Here is a 19,042-nt window from a genome sequence, read left to right on the forward strand (position 1 = left end):
AATTTGTGAAAAATAATTGTATTAAGGAGAAAATAAATGCTATTACCTAGGCTTTTATCGAATAATTAATTGAATAATATATTAAATATCATTTTTTGGCACGCTGGTTGCTTTGTGATAAAAATATAGCAACATAACATTGAATATTAAATAAAATATATTAAATAATATGGTTGCTTATTGAACCTTTCTTTTTCAATTAATATTTTGCATAAATTAATGTGAAATTTATGATATAATTTTCATAAATTTTATATTTACAAAATAATCATAAAATATTTACATATATGAATGAATATTTTTGAAGAAGTAAAATTTTGAGCGGTATACAAATGAATATTTTTTTAATGCAAATATTGTAAATGAATAAAATTTATAGCACAATTATAAATTGTATGTATTCATCGGACACGCTAGAATCATCTATTTCATTGTTTGTACTCTCGCGTAGTCCGATCGAGATCTTACAATGCGCGATCGGAAATTCAACTGGAGCCGGGAAATGGCAGCATGGACCGGCGAGTTATGAATTTTTACGACAGGCTAGGGAAGCGATTTTCAATCTGCAGCGCGTTTATCGATTTGCGCTGTGCGGGAACGATACGGGTTGCCGGCGTACTGCAGAGCGTAATAAAATCGCAGGACTTCCCATCGCGCCGTCGGTTCCCCGGCCGACGCACTAATTATGGGAATGCGCCGCGGCACGTATCCCTAATTACGCGAGAATTCGTGTCGTCCGTGTCGTGTAGTACGTGTCCGCCGACAATGCCAGCCGCGGGGATAATGAACTTAAATTTGTCGTTAAACATCACCTCCACACACGAGCTATTAGCCGATGGAATTTCCACGGAAAGTGGCGATAGGCACGCAAATGCGCAGTGACGCGTTTGCTGTGAGCGTAACAAACATTTCCTTGTTGTATTTCGCGTATGTCGATACATAGTCCAAAAAAATACAATTTTTTTTATTTAAACTCGCTCGTACGCGTCTGTGTCTTTATCTCTGTTAAAAAAAAAAAAATACAATACATTACAGAGATCTCGTACGCGTTTACTGATATTTTCGGATTAATGAATCACGATGCATTGTAAAATGTCTGCTTTATCGAATAAATTTCGTCGGGCGAATTGATATATTAGCCAAAACAAATATTACGTTACATAAAGCAGGTTATAGCAATTGTTAATCTTTCGTTGTTTTATTCGTTATTCTCCACGTGCGTGTGGGATACATGTCACGAATAACTGCGCGGGCGTCCGTGTAATTAACGAGCGCTCGATTACGCAAGTTACGGGGCGCGGAGACGTACGGCGAGATTGAAAACTCGTTCGTACAGCACGCGTGTAAACTCATCCTCCCCCCACGCGCAATCACGTCTGATTAGTGCAATCAGCTGCGGATTTTGCGTAACAACGGGGCTCGATATCGCGCGATACACGTCAGCACGTAATAATGACGATCGGGCGAACACAAATATGTTTTTAATTAAATAGCGCGTTTGCATTATCCGTTTGGAATAATGATTAGTTGGTTCTCTCTCTCTCTCTCTTTCTCTATGGAATCAGGGCGATGCGGGGGATCGTGGGGAAACGCGGTTCGAACGAGTAATCGTGTCGAATGAAATTCGCAAATGCAATGCCGCACGTATTGCGCCATGTATCATAACCGTCGCATTGCGTTTTCCTGCAATCAAATGCCACGATGCGAAATTAATGGACGAAGCAACAACGTAAAGCTCTAGCTGGTTACATCGAGGAGCTAACCGAACGAGATCGAGTTGTATGATTGCGGGATAAATTGATGAGCGGAGATGCGAAGATAGAAAGATAGTATAGGTACGTAGTGAATAGTCGTCGCTGTTACAAAGAAGAAGCGAGATATAAAAACGTGTAATCACGCACAATGCAATTTTTGCAATGTGCATTTACATCGTCCCCCTTTTTTCCAAGTTATCAGAGTCGCAATAGAAAGAAAATACAGAGAACAAAACACGTAACTCGAATTTTTCATCGTTAAAATCCAGCCGGAAATAGACGCCGCCGTGACTTCCCGTTGCACAATGGAAAGCGAAGTATTTCGTTAACGAGAAACGCCGCGCGGAATATCATCGCCACAGAGAGGAGCGAGATCCGATCGTACGGAAAGCAATACCGTGTGTCCGCTTTGGGAGCGACCACCGAAGTGGACGAGGGGGGAAAAAGGGTGGTGGAGATGGGGCCCGAGGTTGTTTCGCGAGAGTCACCGGTTGTAATTGTTGTTATCAAGTGGAGGTTAGCGGGTGGCCTCGCGTCCGTTGTTTGCATTCAGCGAGGTTTGGAAGGAAACACGGGATGAAAGAGAGATCGCGAGGGTTGAAGTAGGCGAGAAAACGAAGGGGGAGAGAGAGAGAGAGAGAGAGAGAGAGAGCAGAGAGCTCGTGTTCGCGATAGGCGGAGCCGAGTAGCGGTCGATATGAAACACCCCTCAATGAAACAAGCTCCATCCTTGCCCTCTTCTCGCTCCTTTCTCTCTCGCGCTCTCTTCGTCTCTTCCTCATTCCGTCATCCCCTCGCCGGTTCCTCGCTCCCCTAACCACTCCCGCCTACACTCATTCACCCTCGAACGCTTCCACCTTCTCTCTACCCTGCACTTATCCGCCCTGAAGCTTATACAACGTGATCCGTCATAACGGCGCACCGCGAGACTTTTAACCCCCTCCGTATCTCTTTTTGCACCTGGTGAGGAAAATTTCGTTTCAGAGGCAACGAGGCAACGAGGCAACGAGGTGCGTACACAGAGATACGCGTATATCACGACAGTTTTTGCGCCGGGTAACGAGCTTACGAATTTATTCGTCACAGATTACAATAGCAATTTGCAAAAGCTCACGGGTAAGGCAGATAAACAAATTAGGGAGAACGGTGGGATACATAGCTAGAATTTCCTACATTTCAAGAAGCGAGACAGTTTGCGAGAGTACGATGTTACTTAATGTAACATCTAGTACCTTTGTAACGGCGCTCTTTTCGCGCTTCTACAAAGAGGAAAGTTTGGTAGCGTAAAATCGTTGAATCTCCGATTACGCACCACGAAACATTTTCAACAGGATTAAACAACGTATCGACGTGTAATGCGAATGCAGGATTACAAGGTAGAATTGGCGTGAAGTTGACGGCACGTTGGGCAACGTGTAATTTGAATTGACTATTAATCGTCCGCGTAAACATTGGCTCCCGCTGATTTACATCGCGCATTCAGCGCTAAATGTTTGTCTAAAGCCAGCTCCGAACGACATGCATCCGCTCGTTAAATATTCCAAAATTCTGTATTTACGCGATGAATCATTTTAGGAATATTCAATATTGCCACGTGAAATCACGTGGTTTAGCTTTAAATGTGCGTATGTGTGTACGAACGCCGTCGCTCTTTTTTACCTTTCTTTGTTTTATATATTTTCGAAGCAATTGCGATCGAAAACCTCACGAGTGTTGTGGCATTTCTCAGCCCTCTGAAAATGTTGTAGAATAAGAAAAACAAATTTAAACGCTAAATATTAATTTTGAATTAACGCGATAAAAAACCTTCAGCGTTTTTTACATTTTTCATGTACACAATGACGATACTTAAATGATTTAAATACATGTTTATAATACGTGTGTAATATCATATGACATAAAAAGTTACAATTTTTAATTTTGAAGAAAAAGAAATTATTGAAACAATTTATTTCTGGACTTTTCTTCACTATAAAAGACTTCAAACAATGCAGCTTGATTATTGATTTTGAAATACTTAATATAATTTATATTTAACCTTGGATGTAACTTGTTATTACTATTCTTTCTGTTTTTTTTAATTTAATGAATTTTAATTTTTCTTTCAAATAATCATATTCATCAAGGTACTGTGAACTAATATAAAACTGACCAAGGATAGTCGAAACGTTCCACCTAAAGTTACCAAATAAATTATTAATTTTATAACATTAAAAACATTTATATATACTTGTTAATCTTTCTTTCATGTGTTTACTACAAGTGTTTCTCAAGCTGAGAAAATTAACATTTATCAATCCTTAAAAACGAAATATTGGTATTTAAATGTTGTTTCTGATATTTTCTTCAAGATTTATGAGTTATAAAAAAAAATGAATTGTGAATGAAATTTATATTTCTGTGAAATATATCTCATTTCAGTGAAATATAACTCATTCTTCTTATTAATTGATTTATTTGTCAGGAATAACATTTTTATTCCGCTGTATTTAAATAGAGATTTATTTCAACAAAATAAATATGTTTCATCAATAAATTTTCGAGTATCTTTTTCTCAGAGTACAATTTTAGAAAATTTCTTTTAAATAATAATTTCCAACATTGTCATACATGGACTATTATTGCTTTCAATTGTTTATTTTTAAAGTCGAGAGTCTGGCGATTCTCGAGAAACTCTGCAACGGCTTCTGATGCACACAATAAACATGAGGCAATCTAACGTCGTTCGCGAATATAGTCCCGTAATGTTTCGCGGGCGATAGTCCCGGCGAGGATTCTGATTTCTCCGTAAATCCTGCTCCGGATTCGGCGTACCCGGTGGTACCGGCGAGCGAAAACCGACGCTGTCAACGAATCGATATCCGGATGGGCGTGGCCTTGTCGATCCTCTCGCGGACGGAATAGAGCGCGCGGAATACCCCGATGTGCTCTTGCAGATGCTCGCGCCGCGGAAGATTTAGCGGCTCGATTTAGCGGTGTTCGATATTCCTCCCCGTCGTCGTATCCGACGTCGACGACTATAATTAAAAGTAGTCTGGATTTCGTTACAGATTCCGCATGATAGATAACATGTAACGAAAGACTTTGACAAAGTATGCAACTTCTCTTTTTTTTTTATACGGCGTGTCGTTTCGTCAATCCTGTATCGACTCTAAGCGAATTTTCTCAGCGAACAACAAAATACATTACGATTAAATATTTTTGTACAAACGTAAATATCTTCGTGATGAAATGTTAAATAAAAATTCAGTAATGCCAATTAGAAATAAAATTTGTAATAATTAATGTGATTTGTTTAACGAAAGAGTTAAATCAGAAATATAACGAAATAATGCCAGGACACTGGATGTTCGTGTGTATATAATATTTTTATTATAAGACCCTTTTCCCAATCCCAGAAAGAACTGTAAAGAATTTATTGTGAAAAATAACATCTCAGCTGGGATTCAAACCTCATTTTTCACAATAAATTCTTCACAGTTTTTTCTGCGATTGGGAAAAGGATGGGAGTCTTATAGAGGTTTGTTAGCATAAACTATTAAATCACTCGTTTAACGTGTTACACCACATCAGATTTCGGCTTTATGTAATGGATTGTGTTCAAAGACCGACAAATTATTCGGCAGTTCGTAGAAGTTGAAGATTGTAATAATAAAGTAATTATATACACACGAACATCCAGCGTCGGCTCGTATTGACATTGTTTCTGATTAAATTATTCCAAGCCTAATTCCTATCAATTTATTTTAACGAAGAAATGTCGCATAATGAGATTTTATTATTTAACGAAGAAACTTAACTTGTAACACCACGATGCTTTTATTGAGAAATATTCCAACAATCTGTCGATGAAAGGAAACAGAGCAAATCCAGGACACCTTGTATAATCATTCTCGTGACGTGCCAAAGTAAACTGTTATCTGCGGCGGAATATTTCATTACGCCTTAGCGCACACGAACGAAAGTGTATTAACGACAGAGTTCAGACCTTCCCTCCGCCGCGCCCTACCGCCTGGCACGTTGCATATAAAACGCCTTAATGGCAGTACGATAAGGACATGATTTATCGTCGCTATAACTCCCGAGTGTCGCCGGGGTGTAGGGCATGTCAGCCGGCTACTTGCTCTCAACGAGCGCGATTAACGTATTTATTCACCTTCCGCTTTCCGCGCTAAACGCAAGGCTACGCCACGTCGAGGCGAAGTATGGATGCTTAGCTTCGACATCGATACCAAAAGAAGGTACGGACATTGTTACACGGTGCCGAAGAGAAAGCAACTATAGCTTAAAATATCGCTGTTTGTCGCAAGATTAGTATTTACGGTCGGAGGCCATAAAATTACTGTACGGAAGTAAATTTATGTATAGAATGCTTGTATTCGTCGTATTGTACATTTATTTATGAATTTCTCGATTGCTCTAAAGCCAATTAACTTTATCTCTGAAAATGTATAGAGATAATCATCATTTTCGAGTTATAAAAGGATATCTAGTTTTAAGCAATTGAAGAAGCTTTAGATCTGTAAAACCGGCTGATAAAACTTTGTTCTTAATTAAATTCAAACAGATTGTACTTCCATAGGATTTTAATTTCAAAGCTTAATCACCATGATATTTTACGTCAAAAGTTAAAGACACGCGATGAATTATGATCTCCCATTAAATTTTCGTTGAGAAAAAATCCAAATAACTTCAATAACTTCTTATTGAGTTAATCACGTCAAGGAGTTTTTATTATTAAAATGCAAACTTATATTTCGAACGCATTAAATTCTGTAAAATGAACTTTTTTTTTCATTTCTCGCTAGAAAAGAAATCTTTGGACGGTCTGGTGCAAGCGAGTATACAGCAAACAATATATTGAGCAATATTCTGAATAAAAAATACCTGGAAATATTCGATGTTGAAACGGCAGATGGCTAAATTATAGGGCATTTCGTTTAAGAAGGAAAGTCGACGCGTGAATACTCCGATATTCCGGTATTATATCGACAATACTCGACCCCAGGCGCATTAACGAATGTAAATCAATTAATCCTCCAAGCAGGGTCCCCAGCTATCGGGGCGAGCTAATCCGCCTAGCGAGAGACAGAAGGGGAGTCAGCCTGAGCAGGAGAAAGAACAGGAAGAAAAGAATGAAAGTCTTTAATAAGGCAATGCCATATTCCGTGTAAAATCGTTCGTTATAACGTAGTAAAACTCACTAAAATATTTAAAGTTTAGTTTTTGCCTGTGAAAAATATACGTATTCTACGTTATCGAAGCGTAAATAACATATAAGTATTTTTCTCTCCGTTTCTTACATTCATTAATATAATATAAAATAATATTAAAGTACTAACTTGTTTAATGTGTTTTTATGTTTTGGTAAACAGCAGAAAACAATAATTCAAACTATCGATTTTTATTTTTCTTCCTTGTTGAACACGAGCATAATACAAATTAATGATTTAAACATACATATTTTTTCCCCACCAAAAAAAAGAATAACTAAAAAATGTATGCTATTGATATTTCAGCTTTTATACATGTTATATCATCAGTCGCATTTTAGCTTACTTTTTGAACTCTTTTTTCTATTTTTCTCTCTTCAAACAAGGTTTTTGCAATTATTTTTTAACATCGTTTTTACAGTTTTCGCCGAAACAGTCAATTTCACTGAAGTAATCAGAATTAAGAATATTATTTCGTTATTAAAGCATCTTTAGGAAGAAACACTGAGGAAGAAGTAAAGGGACAAAGACGATGGCAGCAAGTAAACGTAAGGTATGTACAGGGCTCTCTCTGCGAGAGAGTAGCCGGTCGTATCAATAATAAAGGATTCCGGTGGAAGAAGAGAGGAAAAAGAGGAAAGGAGAAAGGAAGAAAGAGAGAGAGAGGGGGGGGGAAAGAGAGGAGGTAAGGGGATTCTTCAGGGCTCATGTTTATATGCGGGTTTATTTCTTTCACGGTCTGGTCCTCATTCACCGTTCGCATTATCTCACTCTCTCGCTCGCATATTCCGCCTCTTAGACCCGTCCCCGTCCTTCCCGCTCCACTCTTCCCGCACCCTCGATGGCCATTAAAATTCTGAGCGCCACACTGCTGAAAAATTACAGGGCCTCCCCCTTTCATCCGCGTCCTCGTCGTGCTCCTCGAGAAAATCCTTCTCGCTCACGCCAATTGAGTACGAACGTGTTACCTTCTCTCTTCCTCTTCATCTCACCATATCGCCTCTCTATCTCCTCTGGTTTGTCTGGGTCTCTCCGCTTTCCGTCCTCTTCGCACCGCTGCATCCACCATTCGACTCCTCTTCAGGGTTTACTCTTTGCTCGGTTTCCTGTTCCCTCTTGTAACTTGCGTCTGTCCCGTTTTCTCGTCTTTCGTACGTCTCGTATTAGCTCGTACTGCTCCGAGAGTCTTCTCTACCTTACCTTCCATCTCTCATCCTTCCTATCGCTTTCGTTCTCTCCTTCTTATAACCTGTTTTCTTCCTTGTCTCTCACTTCTCTCATCTGTCTCTTGCTATTTTCCGCTGATAGTCTCGTCGATCCTTTTTCTTTCACTCTCTTTACATCTCGCTTTCTCCTTGTCCTACATCTCTTCCCTGTCTCGTGCTAACTTGTACAATCTGCTTTAGTATCTACGCCCTTCTCTCTCTCGCTCTCTTTTTCTCTCCTTGTTTTTCAATCTGTCTCTTGCTAGTTCCGACTAGGCGTCTCATCTATTGCTTCTCTCCTTCATCCCCCCTCCTCTCTCTCTCTCTCTCTCTCTCTCTCACACATTCATTCTCTGTTGTAGTTAGTTTCTATCCTTTTCTTTTGCTGTTCATCTAACTCCAGCTAGGTCCTCGCTCTCATTTCCTCTTGTGCCTCGTTTGCCTCTTTGTCTTTCATTTTTACTCGTCTCTTTCTAGTCTTCCTCTTCTTCTCTTTTGCTTACTTCCTCTTGCAGATCGTACTTCCTCTCATCTTTAATATGACTCTTGCTAGAGGGAATCTCTATCTCTGTTTCTCCTTCATTCTCACTTCATCTTACACTTTGGTTCTTTCTTTGTCTATCATGTGTCATCTATTTCTTGCTGGCTCTTGCGGGAATCCTTATGCTTGTTCTTCACTCTCTCTCTCTCTCTCTCTCTCTCTCTCTCTCTCTCTCTCTCACGCTCAACTAAGTCTTCTTTTCTCGTCTTTCTATCCATGTTTCTCTCGGTGTATGTATCTAGCATCAGGAGGGTTTCTGCTTTATGTTCCCACTCACCCCTCCCCCATACCGTCAGCGTGTCTCCTGACTCTTGCTGACTTTACCTACCTAAAGGACAGCTCTGTGAAATATCTATCTGAAGGAGCGTTGAGATTCGATGTTTGAAGAGGCAACCTTGTATTCCGAATAAATGCGTGCAAGCGACCGGGTGGAGGAAAGAGAGCCATTCCTTGCCCCTCGCCACCGAAAGGAGCAATAAATTCCCCGGCCGCATCGCGCGTACATAATACGTTACGATGTACAAGATTTCAGCCGATGCGTCTGTATATTCGCTGAACGCGGCAACGAAGATCGATGAGAAAGCGATGCTGCCTGCATCGGTGAAGGAGCGTGTCGTCGCGCAATCGGAGCACCCAGAATGGTACTTTAAACCGCCGCTCTCTCCGTTGTGAAGCGAAGGTAAAGTAAGCACGTTTTCTTTAATCCCTTTGGAACTGAGTTGTTATTTATTGAGAGAAGAATCGGATTTTTCGGTGAAACGTTTCTGCGAGTTTTTCAACGCGCTTCGGAAACCTCTTAAAGATTTTTCAAGAAAAAAGTTATCAAGAGTAAAGCCAGTTACAGATACCACCTAATTATACAATGCAAACATATTGTTATTTTGTTTTTTCTTCATTATCTCTTCTGACGTAAAATATTTATTTCAAATAAATTCTCTGAAATTGCACGAATTTATCTCAATCGCGGATTGCCATGTATATATATAATAGAAAGAAACATGAGCCGCCTTCGTGTTTCTTTCTTCTTACAAGTTTGGTATCTTCTGGCAATGCACGTTAGAATAGTTTCTCGTCTTTTCTCGCCGCTGTCGTCGCGAAGGTAGAATCATCGCGCAGGAATATCGAATTGCGTGGGAGCTATCATTCATATCACCGCGATCACATTTAACTCTTTGAGGGTGAAACAAAGTAGCAATATTGTTCATTCGATAGAGCGAGGCGGGCGATCAAAAGAGGCGCCAACCGAAAACTAGTGACGAACGAATCGCATTACCCGGCTCGCTCGCATTGTGCATCCGCGGGATAACGCATGTATCACGGCCCAGTCGCGTCCAGCCGTCCCTCCTCGCTCTCACGGGACACATCGGCTCTTTCTCTCTCGCGCGCATACCCCCCCCCTCCCTCTTTCCTCCTGGTCCAGTCGACTCCATCCCGCTCACCCGCTCTCGTACTGGAGTCCTGTCTCGCCGCTGGAAATCTGCTCCCCCTCGGCCCCCCTTAACTCGACCGCGCATCGACGCAAGCTCCGCGGCTCGCAGCCAATCAATATTAATGACATATCAATTCATAGGAACAATGTAGCCAATTACGGGCGGCCATATTACCGCGGCTGTCTCTCATTCACTCTCTCCCTCTGCCTCCCCCTCTCCTCTCTCGCCCATCTCTCTCTCTCGCCTCCGTTTTTCCCTTCTTTGTTTCGTTAACTCACCTGGTCGAGACAGGTGAATGCAGTCTGTTATTTGACGGTAATAATTATTGTCAGGATCTTGCTCGAACGTTGCGAGCTGGCACCGACGACTGCGAGGGGGAGAAATGTGAAGAGTCAAGAGCGAGGGTAGTTGATGGTACTTATAAGTGCGTATGCGATATTGAGAATCAATTAAGTGTAATTTGTAACTGAACGTTTCACTTCGTCTCTTATAAGTCCGTCCTCTCTAACTTTGTTGTGTCTATGCAAAAACTTGAAAGATACAAAAAAAAAATTGAACGAGTTCGTAAAGGATAATCGATATTAATGTACATAGTAAAATAATTAATACGAGATTAATATAAGGATTAATATAATAATATATTATATAATAGAAATTTAATTAAATTTATGATATATAGAATTTCATGACAGGTTGATTTTACATCAGAATTACATGATACATATTACATTTCAAAATAATGTTCCAATGTGATGATGAATCCGCATGCATTATATCATACGGATAGTATTCTGATTTTAGAGTAATGAGGTATCCCCTCGAAAAAGAGAATCAAAATTCACATTGTTCGAAAAATCTTCTAATTCCTCTAATAGCAAATTGAGCGAATTGAGCAGAGACATCTCGTCTTCACTCACTTCGTCTCGCGAACAATCAAGTGAGTTGCAACTAAGTTACTCGTGATTGCAATTGCAAGGAGAGCGATTTGAGTTGACTGGCGCTCGTCGGAAAACTCCGGCAACAGTTTCTAACTTGAAAGCGCTTCGCGTTTCACCACCATAGACATCCGCGGAAGAAACGTGCAAAGAGAATCCGCTCGCCCAGTCGATAGGCCGCGCCGGTCCGGTTTGATTCGGTCGCGCGAAGATTAACATTTACGCGAACACGACAATCGGTACGTTTCGTAGGCCGGTATAGCACGCAACGTAATTCTGTATACTGCAATGTATTCGAACAGAGAATAGCACGTCGGAGTTTCTAATTAACGCCCGTCGCAATTAACAGCGCTACGGCTAATGACCGAATTGCTGTTTGCGTCCCAATCGCTGACAGAGTAATTTTGATTAATTATAGGCGCGGTAATGCCGACCGTGACCGTAGCGGAACATCGGTTTTACGTTTGAAACAATACGCGTGCTTAGCGCTATGGTACGCTTGCTTGCTCGACTTCGTGACGTCGACGAGTGAGCATATATATGTCAAACGGAAATGTACAGAAACAAATAGAGAATATGTACGATGGACGACATACTTCGCAAATATGTGTCATAAAATATACGTCAATCCGTTTATACATGCGCATCCAAATCATTTTGTTACACTGAGAGAACAAATTTTTTCAATAAAAAAATACATTTTCTTAAAATCATATATTTTGATGCAAACATCTGTTTGTTCTGTTTAAGTAAAAAATATTTACTTTGAAGTAAATAAGCATAGTACCTTACGTATATAACTTTACATTTTTATATTTTTTACATTTAAATGTGTGTATAATTTTACAAATAAGCTAATAATATTATTAAACTTAACTAAATTGGTTTCTCAGAATTAAAAAATATAATTATTTTGAATATATAAATAATGTAACAATAAATATTTTTTTAGAACTGCAAAAAAAATTATTTGATTACAAATTATTTCTTCATCTTATTTACATAAATATTTCAATTAAGAAATTTTTAATTTGACTACAAATAAATAAGATGTGTATTTATAGGATCAACCAAGTAAATAATTTTTTTGTGTTAAATAAAATGTTTTTGTTTTAAAATATTTTTTTCTCTCAGTGTACTCTTATGAATATTTTATGCTCGACACTCTATAGTCAGAGAAAAATTATTTTTTTTTTAATTCCAGAATCACATACACAAATTTTTTTGAAAATTGTATGATTAAAGAGCTAAGAAAAATCGAGACTTTAAGAATCAAATTTCAATGAAAAGATAATTTATAAGTTAATTTTAAGTTAGACTTTTTGACACCATATTATTGTGATAAATGAAAAATATCGTATCTTATATGAAAACACATTTTTGAGGAAACATATAACAGAGATTTCGTTCCATGTTTATTTTTCTATCAAATGAAAATTGTGTACTAAGAGAAAATAATTGGCTCTTTTAAATTTTTTATTAGCACTGTTCAAATAATTTCGTATCAAGCTAGTAATATTTACTTAAAACAAGTAACATTTACTACACAAAAATAATAATCATTTGTTTGATGTAAATAAATTATTTGAGAGAGATATATTTCTGATAACATATTTATTTTACTCAAGCAATCTTTTTTATCAGTGTACCTTCTTACGATACGGAAAAGAAACTTGTCGATAATTCTTTTGATCACGAATCGCTACTGTTATGACGTTCTCTTTCTTTTTGTTAAACGTGCACTTGCAAACGAAACGATACGAGTTGAGTATTTACATGCGATATTTGGCCGGGGTGCGAAATTTCGCGACTTTTTTGCACGTAAATTCAAGAATTACAGGAAGAAATGAGCAAAAGGGCAAGAAGAAACCGGGATACCGGACTCGACGCAAAGGTCTCACTCGACAATCCCGTCACGTTTCGATGCCGCTGGGGGGTGTTCACGGCATGTGGTCTCACCAACCCTCTGTCCTTTCTCCACCTTTCGCACTGCTCTCGCCCTTCCTAGCACACACATACACCTATACCAACTACCGAATTCCCTTATCCTTGTCGTTTCTGCTTCCTCTTTGTTCATCCTTACATCCCTCTGCTGATCAGGACACGTTTCACTCGGTGCAAGGAGTGATCCCCTCACTCCGGACCTCGAACCGACCGTGGCCGCTCTCTGTCTACCCTTGTTATAAATACTAATTGCTCTATACAAACGTTCAAAATGTGTTTAACGTTTCTCTGGCACGTGATCCCTTCGCCACCCCGTTCAACCCTTTTCTAAACTTCTTACTCTCTCTCTCTCTCTCTCTCTCTCTCTCTCTCTCTCTCTTCCTATATCTCTCTTTACACATGGCAACGGAAGAACAGTTTCACCCTTCTTTCCTTTCTATGCGGTTGTTACAAGTGTAATTAGGTTTTCGCGTTGATAATCCATTGAGCCTATTAGCTTGTTCCGTCTTACAATAAGCTATATCGAGAACATGATGTGATTTGCATTTGTAACATTAAATTAAACTATTCCGTTTCCAATAAAAGAGATCGTCTTAATCTTTTAAATATCTTAAGAAATACATCTATCATTTATATTAGATTTATTGTCTTTATTAAGACGATACCCCATTAAAGAGAGAATAAAATAAAATAAAAGTTTAAATAGAAACAGAAATTTTTCAACCGTGAATTTCTACAACACAATGCAATATTTGCTCGCTATTTTGTCGCGCCCGGGTTTAATCAGCGTGGTATTAGCAAGCGTATATCATGCGCCACACGAGCCGTCCAGCTGGTTAGTTGGTAGTCGTTACCTGAGATCATCCGTCTATCCCGGGATCCGGTAGATAGCGGAGAGATTGCTTTCGCTTTAACCGGATACAAGCATACCTATACACGCGGCTCGGTATGCGTGCGAATGCACGAGGATGAACAAGGCCGTCCTTGCTCATCACGTTGCTCGTGGATATGTGCGGTGATTGATACCGGCTTGCACATATGGACACACCTAATGAAATAGATAACGCATATCTTGCGCGGCTATATCTGCGTCTGAACACCAGCTTCGGTGGACAAATAAAGCTGTGTATACTGGTACTGACGAATCAGCGTATACGAATGTGCATAAACGTCAAGCTTGTTCATGCATGAAAATTACGGGAAACATTATGCCTCAAATTTATTACTTATCTCAATGCTTTAGCTTTTAAAGAAATATATAAGCAAATAAAAGTTATTTTTTACTATATTTTCCATTTGGTACACTGATGTGTACACAAATAAATGTTAAAAATTGTAGCTTGATGTTTCGGATACTTCTTATTGCAACGTTTAACCGTTTATCAATAACAATTATTTTATTGTAAACGTTTTTGCAACATATTGTAAAAAGGGCAAGATAAAAAACAATCGTTTAAATGATATGTAGAATTTTTTCACCTTTAAATCATATCACTTTAAAAGTATCAAATTTATAAATTAAAGTATCGGAATATTAATAATTGAAAATATAAGGGATTATTAACTAATACTTATTTCACGAGAATAGAAGGCTTATGTCAGTGTGCTCGTGCAGGCGTCCTATCACTTGGACAAAATATTTTAAAATTAAGTGCTAATTAGGGAATGAAGTCCAAAGATATTCCATTTTAAAATTAAAGAAATTTTATAACTCACCGGACCGATGCGCAGTAACGGAGTTGTAACACAGCAACATTAATCTGTAAAGTGCACATAAATCCAAATTATAATATAAATTATCAAATAGATTTAATATATTATTTCTAATTAAATTTATGATATAATACAAAGAAATATTTTTTATATATTTTTTCTTGTAACTGTTTTCTTTTATGATTTCTTTCGTGATTTTTTAACTTAGGAAAAAAGTTAATAAATTAATTTTTCTGGCCAGACACAGTACACAATATTTCTAATAAATTATTTATCCATATTTACATTTTATATATTACATAAATATTTTCTAAATATTTTACATAAAGGAAAAAAATCATAAAATCTTTACCAAAAATGTTATTAAAATATAGACTATACATTTTACATTTACGGTTAAAAAGATAAATATTCGTAATATTTTATGCACACATATTTTATAAATATTTTCATACGATATTTATGATAAATCTTTATGAACTGTTCTAAAATCACAAAAATGTTTCTGAAATATTTATAAAATATTCAAGTCATTATAAATATTATACTTTATAAATTTTTATATTTTATATGTGCTGTTTGGATTACTCCAATCCTGTCACGATGACGTAGAGTTTAGATTTCCCGTGGTGATAAGCAAAAAATGAATAATAAACTCAGATACGTAGGAAACATCAAATAAAACAAGTCTTAAATATCTCACCCAAGAGTTGTTCCGCCGTCACCTGATACCACCTTGGCCGCTTCCTCCTCTCCTCTCCACTTCTCTCGTTCCTCCGCCGTTACACATTCATGGCACTCACCAAAACACTGATCAGTCGTGAGAATAAGGTTAACATTCGCGTGTACACTAATTACCGCAACGCAACGATCACCGGATACTCCGCACGACACCGATATCACTGGCACGCGACGGGACGAAACAATAACGGCGGAAAATGTGCGGATTGTGCATAGCCACGACTCTTTCGGCAGCCACGAAATCGGCCTGAACGACAGCCGACGAACGACGGAAGCTTCGGAGTGACCGAAACATTTCAAAGATCACTTATTGCAGATAATTTATTGATTCTTCAATTATTGCAACGATCCTTACGAGCTAAGACGAGAGGCGTCCGCCCGTCGGATCGCGATGTCCTGAAGTTGCACCATAACCTCGTCGACTGCTCGCGCGTAGACTAATTACCGCAACGCGACGATCACTCGACACTTTGCACAACACCGTGATATCACTGGCATGCAACAGGACGAAATAATAATGGCGGAATGGGTGGATTGCGCATAGAAATTTAACTCTTTTGACACACATTCGCAATCTCGCAAAATCGAGAGGCATCCGCCCGACGGAACGCGACGTCTTGAGGTTGCACCATAACCTCGCCGACCGCTAACGCCTAGACTAATTACCGCAACGCGACGATCACCAGGCACTTCGCACGACATCGCGATATCACTGGCACGCGACAGGACGAAACAATAACGGCGGAATATGCGGATTGTGCGTAGCCACAACTTTTTCGACAGTCGCGAAATCAGCCTGAACGATGCGACGGCCGACGGCCGATGGACGACGGATCACTGACGCCGCGGTCGCTTATGCGGCGAACTTCAGTCAATCGGAGTCACACGAAATTCGCGATCTAACAAGTTGTGAGGGTACATACGGCGGTAATCAATTTTTATATGAATCGCGCGGCACCTTGTACTTGCTCGACACTTCCGATGTGCACGGTGCACAGTTCATTATGTCGCGACGAGAAATTAACGCGAAACAGCAAACGCTATCCGCGAGCTACAAGCCGCGTCACCCGACGACAATGACGTTGGCCGATGAATGACAGTAAATAATTCTCGAACATTCTCGAACGATAGGGACGCGCGGACACCTTCATGCGACACTCACCCCGCCCTCGCCGCGGCGCGCGAGGTAAATAAAGGCATCGCATAACCTTTAATTCCGTAGCTGGAGTCGTTGCTAACACACAACGCACACACGTCTCCGGACGATTATTATATCCGCGTTCTCGCGTACGCTGATAATCGTATGGATTGAGACCGAAAACAAACAACGGCGGATCAAAAAATGCGATCAACCGGCTGCCGACGGAGCACCGATGCCGTCGCTCGCACGACGAACTTTGGTCGCACGGGGTCTCACGAAACTCACGATCTAACAAGTTACCGATGCACTTGTGAGAACGGTAATAATCACTTGATGTAAAGATCACAGCATCTTGCACGACGCCTCCGAGATTAACCGTGTGCAACACGCAGTTTATTAGCGAGCAGGGCAGGCACCTACACGCGACTAACGGCGATCCGCTAGTAACTAGACGTCTACTTACTTTACTAGGGAGTCGCGCTAGTCGCGTAAAGATGTCCGCACTGCTAATAAATTGCTTGTTGCACACGGTTAACCTCGGAGACGTCGTGCAAGATGCGGTGCGATGTTGATATCAGATGATTACTGCCGTTCTCACAAATGCACCGGCAACTTGTTAGATCGCGAATTTCATGAGATCCCGTCGGACCGAAACTCGTCGCGCGAGCGACGGCGTCGGTGCTCCGTCGGCAGTCGATCGATCGCATTTTTCGATCCACCGTTATTTATTTTCAGATTCAATTCGTATGTTTATCAGTACGTGAAAACGCGGACGCAATAACCGTTCGGAATGTGTGTGTTGGGTGTAACAACGGTTGCGATCAACCGGTAGTAGGTTATGTTACGCGTCGCGACGCGGTGTAAAGATGATCGCGCATACTCCTGCACTCGAGATTCGTCGTCTACCGCGAAGTGCCATCCAGGATACCATGATCGTCGAGATGATTGTTGCTGGTTATAAGTAGTAGTGTTTTGGTGAGTGAATGCCATAGAAAAGAAGCAAGAGACGAGGAGGAGGACCTAGGAACGGCGGAGCAACCACGAGGTAAACGAGTACATGATTTATAAATTAAATTACATTATGATTCATTTCAATGTATTTTTATGCTCCGGGCCTATTTCTAATTGTTATTTTTTTTTTATCTTTGTTGATCTGGCCTTTAATGGGTTTTTATCATTAAAAAATTACGACTTTCCTTAAGTTAATATAAGTAATGCTTTTTTAAATTTAACCTTTTATTTAAGTTAGTTTTAATAAAAAAATCCTGCAAATAATAAAAGAATACGCGAATACTATTCGGAATGTTTACTATCTTGGACGCTATTATAATTTGGATTTATATGCTTTACAGATTAATGTAGCTGTGTTACAACTCCGCCGCTGCTGCGCATCGGTCCGGTGAGTTATAAAATTTCTTTAATTTTAAAATGTGGTCAACTATTATTAATCATATTAGTTTTACTATTATCATTGTTACTTTAATATCATTTATTGTAATAAAATTAATGGTGGCACAAATTAGAAAACTTGATAAGTTTATAAAAATATCGATTTAATCTGTATGATAATTGCAAATATGTACCTGTAACAAATGTAAAATATTCTACAGTAACTTTCCTTTATGTAAATATAAAAATTCCGTATAAAATTGCGTAATTACATTATCAACTACATAAATTGATCAAAAATTAACATCAGTGTATCTGATTTTTTTAAGTACCACTTATTTTATAAAGTATAATAAAAACGAGATATAATTTAAAATTTTTATTTACATTACTCATTTCCATTTATTTCATATTTTTGCCGCTGAATATTGCTTGTATTAAATAAAACAAATAAAATATTGACGTATGATGTAGACCAGTAGGCATTCAGCAATTCTCTCTCCTTGATTTTTGGATATAACAAATTTTGAATTATAATTATAAATTAATAAATTTCATAGCCATAATTTATACATTTTACATAATAGATCCTCGTAGTTTTCATCTTTTATAGAGGAAGATTTTGATAAGTTGAGTTAACCATAATGTAAAATTATAATTACTATAAAAATTAAGTAGGTGTCAGTGACGAAACGCGGGTATAGTTTTACTTCACAAAAATGACAAAGGTGAAACAGATGTGATGCATCTTCAATTAAATTAGTTTCGACGTTTGACGCGAATCCGTCAGGACACTTGTCCACCGTAATCCTTGAATTCTTTCCTCTCGGGCGTTTTCCTTCAGGCAATTTTTTGGGATTCGCTCGAACGAACGAGGGAAGTAGGGCGTTGAAAAATCACCAGATAATAGATTAGTCGACTGACAGATGGCTAGCTACACCTATAGAAAGGGAGATACCACGGTGTCGGGTTTAACAGAGGTTGAAGGAGCAGCTACGTAGTTGGGCATGACAGTGTATCCCTCGCTTCGATCTCT

The 19,042-nt window shown here is 39.1% G+C and overlaps 1 protein-coding gene across 2 annotated transcripts in view; it reads right to left on the minus strand.

The window, feature by feature from the left end:
* Nucleotides 1-19,042, minus strand: part of LOC105202340 (zinc finger protein 608) — a 244,967-nt gene that overhangs the window by 195,941 nt on the left and 29,984 nt on the right. Inside the window, exons 1-2 of one of the 2 annotated variants that reach the window (XM_011170814.3) lie at nt 15,439-16,647; nt 14,739-14,782 (exon numbers count right to left, since the gene is read on the minus strand). The gene's annotated coding sequence lies outside the window, so the exon portion shown is untranslated. Of the gene's footprint in view, nt 1-14,738; nt 14,783-15,438; nt 16,648-19,042 lie in introns of those variants that run through there. The other variant, XM_039458908.1, reaches the window with a different exon arrangement.

This window comes from Solenopsis invicta, chromosome 16 (genome assembly GCF_016802725.1).
Source record: "Solenopsis invicta isolate M01_SB chromosome 16, UNIL_Sinv_3.0, whole genome shotgun sequence".
Taxonomy (NCBI): Eukaryota; Metazoa; Arthropoda; class Insecta; order Hymenoptera; family Formicidae; genus Solenopsis; species Solenopsis invicta.